The sequence below is a fragment of the Mustela nigripes genome, chromosome 1, assembly GCF_022355385.1.
Source record: "Mustela nigripes isolate SB6536 chromosome 1, MUSNIG.SB6536, whole genome shotgun sequence".
In the NCBI taxonomy this organism is placed as follows: Eukaryota; Metazoa; Chordata; class Mammalia; order Carnivora; family Mustelidae; genus Mustela; species Mustela nigripes.
Window position 1 is genome coordinate 105,449,579 of NC_081557.1, and position 8,605 is coordinate 105,458,183.

An 8,605-nucleotide genomic window follows, 5' to 3' on the forward strand; every position below is an offset into this window, starting at 1 on the left:
TTTGGGACTTCATCAAAATCAAAAGCTTCTGCACAGGATAGGAAACAGTCAACAAAACAAAGAGGCAACCCACGGAATGGGAGAAGATATTTGCAAATGACAGTACAGACAAAAGGTTGATATCCAGGATCTATAATGAACTCCTCCTACTCAACACACACGAAACAGGCAATCATATTAAAAAATGGGAAGAAGTTATGAACAGACACTTCTCCAATCAAGACATACAAATGGCTATCGGACACATGAAAAATGCTCATTATCATTAGCCCTCAGGGAGATTCAAATTAAAACCACATTGAGATATCACTTTACACCAGTAAGAATGGCCAAGATTAACAAAACTGGAAACAACATGTGTTGGAGAGGATGTGTAGAAAGGGGAATACTCTTACACTGTTGGTGGGAATGCAAGTTGGTGCAGCCTCTTTGGAGAACAGTGTGGAGATTCCTCAAGAAATTAAAAATAGAACTTCCCTATGACCCTGCAATTACACTCCTGGGTATTTACCACAAAGATACAGATGTCAAGAAAAGAAGGGCCATCTGTACCCCAATGTTTATAGTAGCAATGGCCACGGATGCCAAACTATGGAAAGAATCAAGATGCCCTTTAGCAGATGAATGGATAAGGAAGATGTGGTCCATATACACTATGGAGTGTTATGCCTCCATCAGAAAGGATGAATACCCAACTTTTGTAGCAACTAGGACGGGACTGGAAGAGATTATGCTGAGTGAAATAAGTCAAGCAGAGAGAGTCAATTATCACAAGGTTTCACTTATTTGTGGAGCATAACAAATATCATGGAGGACAAGGGGTGTTAGAGAGGAGAAGGGAGTTGGGGTAAATTAAAAGAGGAGGTGAATCATGAGAGACTATGGACTCTGAAAAACAATCTGAGGGGTTTCTAGTGGCAGGGGGTGTGGTAGGTTGGGGTACAAGGTGGTGGGTATTTTAGAGGGCACAGATTGCATGGAGCCCTGGGTGTGGTGAAAAAATAATAAATACTCTTTTTTGAAAATTAATAAGTTGAGAAAAATAATGGGCAGAAGATATGAAAAGACACTTCTCCATTGAAGTCATACAAATGGCTATCAGACACCTGAAAAAATGTTCATCATCACTAGGCATCAGGGAGATTCAAATGAAAAACACATTAATATGTCACCTTGCACCAGTTAGGATGGCCTAAATTAGCAAGACGGGAAACAACATGTGTTGGAGTGAATGTGGAGAAAGGGGAATCCCCTTACACTGTGGGTGGGAATGCAAGTTGGTGCAGCCTCTTTGGAGAACAGTGTGGAGATTCCGTAAGAAATTACAAATAGAAATTCCCTATAACCCTGCAATTACACTCCTAGGTATTTAGCCCAAATATACAGATGTATAGAAAATAAGGTCCATCTGTAACCCAATGTTTAGAGCAGCAATGGCAACGGTTGCCAAACTGTGGAAAGAACCAAGATGCCCTTCAACAGAATATATTGTGTTTCTTTTCCAAATAAGGAAGATGTGGTCCATATACACTCTGGAATATTATGCCTCCATTTAGAAACGATGAATACCCAACTTTGGTAGAGACATGGACGGGACTGGAAGAGATTCTGCTGAGTGAAATAAATCAAGAAGAGAGCGGCAATAATCATATGGTTTCATTTATGTGTGGAGTGTAACAAATAGCATGGAGGACAGGGGCAGATGGAGAGGAGAAGGGAGTGGAGGGAAATTGGAAGGGGAGGGAAACCATGAGAGACAATGGACTCTGAAAAAGAACCTGAGGGCTTTGAAAGACCGGGGAGGGAGGTTGGAGAAACACGTGGTGTGTAATAGAGAGAGCACGGATTGCATGGAGCACTGGGTGTGGTGCTAAAACAATGAATACGGTTTCACTGAAAAGAAAATGGAAAAAAATTAAAACAATATATGCCAATAAGCTAAGCAACCTAGGCAAAATGGATGCATTCCTAGAAAACTGTACAATCCCAAAATTGAACCAGGAAGAAATGTACAACCTGAATGGACCGTTATCCAGTAATGAGATTAAAGCAGTGATCAAAAACCTCCCAAAAGACAAGACCCTGTGACCTGAAACATGCCCTTGCAAATTCTACCAATCTTTAAGAAAAGAACTATCACCTCTTCTCCTGTAGCTCTTTCCAAAATTTGTAGCAGAAGGAAAACTTCCAGACACTTTTATGAAGTCAGCATTATCCTGATCCACAAACCAGGCAAAGACGTCAACAAAAAGAAGAATTTCAAACCAATATCACTGATGAATATGGATGCTAAGATCTCAACAAGATTCTAGTAACCTACAGTACATTAAACAGTCATTCCACCAAGACCGAGTAGTATCTCTCCCTGTGTTACAAGGTTGGTTTGACAATCGCAAAACAATCAATGTCATAGAAGACTTTAAGAAGTGAAGAGAGAAGATCCACAAGGTCCTCTCAATTGGTGAAGAAAAAGCATTGGACAAAATCCAACATCCACCCCTGACTAAAACGCTGCAAAGTATAGAGATAGAGGGAATATTCGTCAACTTCATAAAACGTTTCTATGAAAAACCCACAGTGAATAACACCCTCAAAGGGTAAAAGATGATAGCCTTCTTTGAAATCAGGAACATGACAAGGATGCCCACTCTCAAGAATCTTGTTCAATATAGTATGTGAAGACCTAGCAACAGTGATAAGACAACAAAGAGAAATAAAAGGTATCCCATTGGCAACCAAAAATTCAAACTCTCTCTCCTCAAACATGACATAATTGTTATGGAAATCCCAAAAGACTCCACCACCCAAAACCAGAACTCATACAGCAATTCAATATGTGGCAGGTTACAAAATCATGGTACAGAAATCAGTGGCTTTCTTCTACATTATCAATGAAAATCCAGAAAGGGAAATTAGGGAATCAATTCCATTGATACAGCACCCAAACCATAGATACCTGGGAATAAACGAAACAAAGAGTTAAAGGATTTGTACTCGAGGAACTAGAGATTCCTGCCTCATGTTGAGGTCTTTTATCCATTATGAGTTTCTCTTTGTGTATGGTGTCAGAGAATGGTCGAGTTTCATTCAACTACACATAGCTGTCCCAATTTTCACAGCACCATTTATTGAAGAGACTGTCTGTATCCTCTGTATATTTTTTTCCTGCTTTGTTGGAAAATTACTGGACTGTAGAGTTGTTGGTCCATCTGAGCTCTCTATTCTTTTCCACTAGCCTATGGGTCTGTTTTTATGCCAGTCCCATGCTGTCTTGGTGATCACAGCTTTGTAGTAACCTTTGAAAGGTGGCAACATGATGGTCCCAGTTATGTTTTTCTTTTCGGCATTTCCTTAGCAAGATGGGGTCTCTTCTGATTCCACACGAATTTTTGGTTTGTGTATGCTCCAGCTCTTTGAAAAATACCGGTGGAATTTTGATCATAATGGCATTAAAAAGATAGATTGATTTAGGGTGGACTGGATCCATGGAACAGGGCTGCTTTAGGGGTCTGTGGTATGCTCGGCAGTACCGATTCATGCCACTGGACGGCGTGGTGAGTTGTGGTTCCCAGAGGGCATTAGGGTGTAATGCTGCTTGCCCCAGCGGGGGCATCAGCAATCTGCCATGGCCAACACACCAGAAGAGCTGACTGTGCAGCCTGCTGGTTCTGAGAGCAGTGGTGAGGGGCTGCAGGAAACGTGAGGTACGGCTGCTTGTTGTTCCTGGACAGAGTGTTGAGCTGAAGCCTCTGTTTCCCCATACTCAGGAATGGTGGTAAGAATTGTTGGAGTCAGGCCCCAACTCAGTCAGCACTGTGACCCGTTGTTCCACGTTGATGGCAATATGCTGTCAGGATGGTTCAAGAGGGCCCTCCCGGTGGGGTACTGGAGATGGGGGAACCCATTTCATCGCATGGGGCCTTTGGAACCGTGGGGTGGAGTGTCTGTTTGGAAGAGTCTATTTGCTTCTCCAAAAAGGACAAGGGCATGGGCCGGCTTGAGAAGGAAGTGGATGACCACTTAAGAAACAATCATGTGTTTCTCCTTCACCCAGGAATCAGAGCAGGTGTGTAGGCTTTATGTGGGAAGTGCCTCCATATCCACACCTGACAACCCTTCTTCGCTCTGACTCGACGAGACCTACAGTCTGGAAATCAGCGTCTGAATCTGTCCTGCAGCTTGTCCTAGGACGTCGGCATTCAGAGAAAACAGCAGACCAGTGGGGCAAAGCGGCACATCCATGCCAACACGGGAGGTCCAAGTTCTCTTTCACCCCAAACATCCTGGGTCTTCTCTCACCTCCAGTGGAGCCAAAAAATCCCACGAACGTAGCTTTCAGCCATGGAGGTGGGTGATAGGGTTCCTGAGTTTCCTTGCAGGGAGCACCAGGCAGGGTATTTCATTTTCTCTGCTTCTTTCTGGCTCCCAGACGTATTTGGAACATCTCTTTCCTAGGCAATCCCTTAGATTCAAAAAGGAAGATGAGATTTACTCGGTGTTTGTTTGGGACGTAGAATGTGTTTCTTTTTCGAACAAGTTTGATTCCATGGGTCCTAGGCTGTGGTGGAATGGCCGGCATCTAAAGGGAGGTGGCTCTTTGTGGTTAGATAGAGGCTTGGAGGATGGCTTCTCCTTTGTCCAATGGGATGGATCCAAATGGATTTGTCTTTTTTATCCAAAGAGTTCCTATGAGGGCAGAGGGAACATTTGAAAGGATTCCAAGGAGACTTGGAGGGTTGAAAAGGGAAGCTTTACATTCTACTTTCACTCAGTAGACCCTCTAGAGAGTTGGCCATGGCTTTCTTTCTCTGTAGTAACATGGGTGGTGAAGTCAGAAGGAAAGTCTTTGGGAATTCCCCTGGTTAGAGGCATTCTGATGGCTTCCCAGGGCATGGCGTCAGGAACCCTGGGGTAATTTTCTGGAGCTGCTTGCTGGATGCTGTCTGAGTCACGTTATCCCCCAGGTTTTCTGTTTCCTCCTTAGAAAATTGCTGGCAGGGAAGGTTCTGCATCAGGAGGAACGCTCCTGCACTGTCGCTGGGCATGTGGGTTCTTGCAGCCCCTCTGGAAAAGAGCACAGTGGTTCCTCTGAATGTTAAAAACAGAACAACCCTAGGAAATAGCAGTTTCCCTCCGAAGAATTTCCCTCAAGGGCACAAAAATGTACAACCAATGGGTTACAAGCACAGTGATATATACACCACCATTATCAACCATAGCGTAATGATGGAGGGCGTCCCAATGTCCATTTGCTGATGAGTGATATATATATATATATATATATATATATATATATATATATATGAATGTAGACATCTAATCTTACACATATTAAAACTGGAATAGGAGCCAGGTTCAGAAAGAATGTAATTTTTTACCATTTGCGAGGATGTGGATGGATCTAGAGTGGATTTAGCTAAGCCATATTGTAAGAAATGACCAATAGTCTATCACTTGTCGTCTATGGAATTTCAGAAAGAAAAGATGAACATAGGAGAATGAGAGGTCAGTGAGGAAAAAGACCCCAACATAGAGCACCAACCGAAGGTAGCTAGAGAGCAGGGGTGTGTAGGGGAAGGATTCAATGGGTTATGGTTCTTAGGGAAAGCAGTCGTTGTGATGCGCTCTGGGTGTTCTGTGCAGGCAAGGAATCCTGAACTCCTACCCCTGAAGTGTCGGAACGAACACTGCATGGAATGGAATTGGAATGGAAGTGAGGGATGGAAAGAAGAAGACCATGTTCTACTTCATGAAGACGGAGGTAAAAATGGAATGATTTTCAATCTCTTGTTCACTTGATGATCATTAACAAACATACTACGTTATGATCCACTAGATTCTGTTTGCATAAGGCGCCCTCAGAAAGCTGCCAGGAAGTTTCAGATATCAGATCATGGCCATGTTCCATGGATATATTCCTGGCAGTTTGCCCAGCCACAAAGGTAAGTGGAGAGAAATAAGGCAGAAGAGGAAAGGAGGTGTGAAACAGTCAAGAGGTAGCCTTCCCCTTTTGACAAGGAAGCCTTGGGCCAATGTCCATCGAGATGAAGGAGAGGGAAACCCAGAGATTTTGGCAGGCAGGGGTATTCCAGGTTTGCCTAGAGCTGATAGGGGTCCGTGAAGAGAGCTGAGGTAGGGGTGTTGCATATCCGAACTGCTGATCTGGAGGTTGTTTCCGCGAGGAGCCGAGAAGAGGATGGTGGCCAGGTGGCGCATCATGCTCCAGGTGGCAGAAGAACGTGGGTGAGGACTCATGGGGACACAGCATTTTTCACTGACTCTGATGGCCCCGTGCAGCTCCAAACAGACTGGTGACCTGCTAGGTGGCTGGCGGCCTCCTACGGTGTGACTTCAGGTTCCCAAGCCAGAGAGTTTGCGAGACAGGCCTCTGTCGAAGGAAGCTTGAAAACACGACTTAGGGTTCCGGTGATGGACATGGGGAATGGCTGCACCGATCTGCCAGTGCCGGGAGGGCTCCCTTCTGGGTTGACTTCAGGAAATAGATCCTGCAATGCGGCAGAATCTGGGTTTGTGGGCAGGGAAACCAACGAGAGTAGAGCTGGTTCACAAGAGAGACCGGGCTGGTTCTGCTCCAACTCGGGTTCAACATGGAGAGGACGCTCGTGGGAATTGGGCGTAATTGAGGGGCCCTGAGGACCGCCGTGACCACAGGGGACAAGGTCGCTTAAAAATCGTGGCAGGTGGCATCCAAAAGTGGCCTTGAGGGACAGGCCCCTTGAAGGAGGAAGTTGGGGAAAAAGAGTAGAGGACCCATTACCAGGTCCTGAGTTGAGGAAGAAGGTGAGGGCTCCTGCCCGGGACTCAGGGCTGGCCCGGCTCCATGGGACAGTGCCAGGGAAGGGAACAACAGAAGCTGAGGAGCAGGAGGCCTTGGAATCGCCGGGGCCTGACAGCTTTGTATTAACACTTAAACATTCTGGTGGGGTTCGGACATGATCACTCATGATGCTGGACCATCATGAGTGATGCAGACGTTCGGAACCAGACGTCATGCAGACGTTCGGAACCAGAAGCAAGTTCGCTCGGTGTTGTCCGGCCAATTCTCAGGAGCGTTCTTCCCAAACTGGGATCACTGTGGACAGAATGCTCCTGAGAATTGGCCGGCATTGGGCAGCCCTGCAGACGGCCCTGCTGCCCGTGGCCATGGGCCATTTCTTTCTCGGGACATTTCATGGACACCAGGAAAATGTGAGAGATGACGCGACCCACCTGTTGGCACCAGTGAAGAGGAGCCTTCCTGGAGCAGAGTTGACAGATGGGTTCTCCTTTCTCCACATCCTCTCCAACCCATGTTGATTCCTATCTTGCTGATTTGGGCCGTTCTAACTGGTGTCAGGTGTTATCTCAATGTGTTTTAATTTGAGTCTCCATGAGGGCTAGTGATGATGAACATTTTTTCATGTGTCTGATAGCCATTTGTATGTCTTCATTGGAGAAATGTCTGTTCCTATATTCTGCCCATTTTTTATATGATTGTCTGCTTTGTGTGTGTTGAGTTTGAGGAGTTCTTTATAGATCCTGGATATTAACATTTTGTCTGTACTATCATTTGCAAGTATCTTCTCCCATTCCGTGGGTTGCCTCTGTGTTTTGTTGACTGTTTACTTTGTTGTGCAGAAGCTTTTGAAATGATGAAGTCCCAAAAGTTCATCTTCGCTTTTGTTTGCTTTGTCTTTGGAGACATATCTTGAAAGAATTTGCTGTGGCCAGTGTTGAAGAGGTTACTGCTTATGTTTCCCTCTATGATTCTCATGGATTCCTACCTCAAGATGGGTCTTTTATCCATTTTGAGTTCTCTTTGTGTTTGGTGTAAGATAATGAACGAGTTTCTTTCATCTACAAATAGCTGTCCCAATTTTCCCAGCACTATTTATTGAAGAGACTGCCTTTTTTCCACTGTATATTTTTTCCTACGTTATTAAAGATTATTTGACCATAGAGTTTATTGCCCATATCTGAGCTTTCTACTCGGTTCCACTGGTCTATGGTTCTGTTTTTATGTGATTCCCATGCTGTATTGAGGATCACAGCTTTGTATAACACTGAAAATAAGACAATGTGATGCGCCTAGTTTTGTTTTTCTCTTCTGCATTTCCATAGCAATACAGGGTCTCTATGATTCTACACAAATTTTAGCCTTGTGTTGGCTCCAGGGCTTTAAAACATACCAGTGGAATTTTCATCGGAAAGGCATTAAAAGGATCGATTGCTCTAGGCAGTCACTTAACATTAAATGCCTAGACATTTAAGCAATGTTTATTCTTCTGATCCATAAGCATGCAATGGGCTTCTGTCTTTTTCATTTTCTTCAATTTCTTTCATGAGTGTTGTGTAGTTCCTCGCTTACAGATCCTTTACCTCTTTGGTTTGGTTTCTTCCCAGGTATCTTATCGTTTGCATATTGTAGTAAATGGAATCAATTCTCTAATTTCCCTTTCTGTATTTTCACTGGTAATGGATAAGGAAGCCAATGATTCCTTTATAATAATTTTTATCCTGCCACATTATTGAATTGCTGAATGAGTTCTAGTAGTTTGGGGGTGGAGACTTTTGGGTATTCCATATAAAGTATGTCAACCGTGAA